This window comes from Petaurus breviceps, unplaced genomic scaffold (assembly GCF_028583685.1).
Source record: "Petaurus breviceps papuanus isolate PSGF00001 unplaced genomic scaffold, PetGlider_PUasm1.0 183, whole genome shotgun sequence".
Classification (NCBI taxonomy): Eukaryota; Metazoa; Chordata; class Mammalia; order Diprotodontia; family Petauridae; genus Petaurus; species Petaurus breviceps.
Window position 1 is genome coordinate 7,192,692 of NW_027185791.1, and position 1,514 is coordinate 7,194,205.

At 40.6% G+C, this 1,514-nt stretch overlaps 1 long non-coding RNA gene across 1 annotated transcript; it reads left to right on the forward strand.

Moving 5' to 3' along the window:
- Positions 1–547: 547 nt before the first annotated feature.
- On the forward strand, positions 548–908 carry LOC138160968 (uncharacterized). Its single transcript, XR_011168224.1, has 2 exons — positions 548–655; positions 804–908. It is a non-coding gene; the product is annotated as an uncharacterized lncRNA (long non-coding RNA).
- Positions 909–1,514: the final 606 nt, after the last annotated feature.

The window sequence follows — 1,514 nt, forward strand, 5'->3', positions numbered from 1 at the left end:
GAAAAACCCTGCAGAGAATGGAGATGCCAAAACAAAAGATGCCAAGTGCATTGTGTGAATTTTTGATAACTGTGTACTTCTGGTGACTGTACAGTTTGAAATACTATTTTTTATCAAGTTTTATAAAAATGCAGAATTTTGTTTTACTTTTTTTTAAGCTATGTTATTAGCACACAGAACGCTTTGTTGTTTTTTGGGGGGAATGGGGCAGATATTACAGATAGAATGTCTCAGAAGTTGGGCTGAAATGGATGGGGATTTCTTCCCTTTCTGGTTTTTGAGAGGACTTCTCTTGAATACCAAGAGGAGGTTCACACATGCACACATACCCCAGATACATGGATATGAACACTGATACCCTCAGCCTGTCTGGTGGGGGTAGGAGTGGATAACTTAAAAAATTTGTACTTCTTCCCTGTCTGCCATAAGCATCAGCTTGACTCCTCCAAACCCAGGGGCCTATCAGGACCTGCCCCTACTTCCCTCCTTTCTCCTATCCCCAAATCAATTGTGTTGGATACCAGTCTTTCAGGTGATCTGGACTTGAATTATGGCCCTGAGGAGGCCTCCCCAAAAGAGCCAAAGTTCCTTTCATATTGGGGATCTTTTCCAATTAAGAATTCTGCAGTTTTCATTTAATTTCCTCAAAGTTAGGGTAGGCTCATGAAAAGTTGTTAAACAACATATGTTCAATGTGAAAGTGTCCACCCTCACTCTAAACTTTCCCTGTTTAAAGTATAAAATGAAGACTTTGCATTGGGTTTTATAGTGACTTTATGGTCTTGGTAGTCCATGGAGGAAAGGAGTTTGAAAGTTGTTGTTGCCGATCGTAGCCCATGCCCTGCCTGAATTACCATGATTGTTTATGAAAAGTATCTTTAATAAAGCTGGATACAGTTTGAAAAAAATAGTTAATTTGGCATGGATTAAGGTACAATAAAGGAGACTAAGATAGAACAACCATGAAGGTACAAAGAACAATGACTTGAGAACAGTGTTGTGAAAATGCAAAGAGAAGAGAGTATTTAGGAGGGGATTAACAGTGTCAAATACCTACTTTTTGGCTTCTGAAAATGCCAGGGGGCACAAGTGTAATACTCATGGGAATTTGAAGATCTCCCCTGCTCCTTACTAAGCCTAAGGGAATTTGAAGACATTCCCAGTTTTGAAGATATACCCTGCCACCTAATAGGCTGAATGTAATCACAAGGAGTCAGTGGTGGGAGGAGTTTACTGAAGGGTGGAGCAGAGCCCACGGGAAGCTGGGAGTGAGAGCAGCTAGACTGGAGGGAGGAGAGGACATATCCAAGGGAGACAGTTAGGCTTGTGAGTAAATGTTGGTTTGTGGGAAAGCTAAAGGATGTTGTGGCTCTCTGTGCTGTTATGGCTTATTAACTTCTTTGCTACTATAATGCAATCAGCTTATTTGTTTTGGGATTCTGATTTCTGGCATCTGAATAAATGTTTTGCTTCTGTCTTCTATATGCAGAGTCTGTTATATTTTGTGAGTGAGC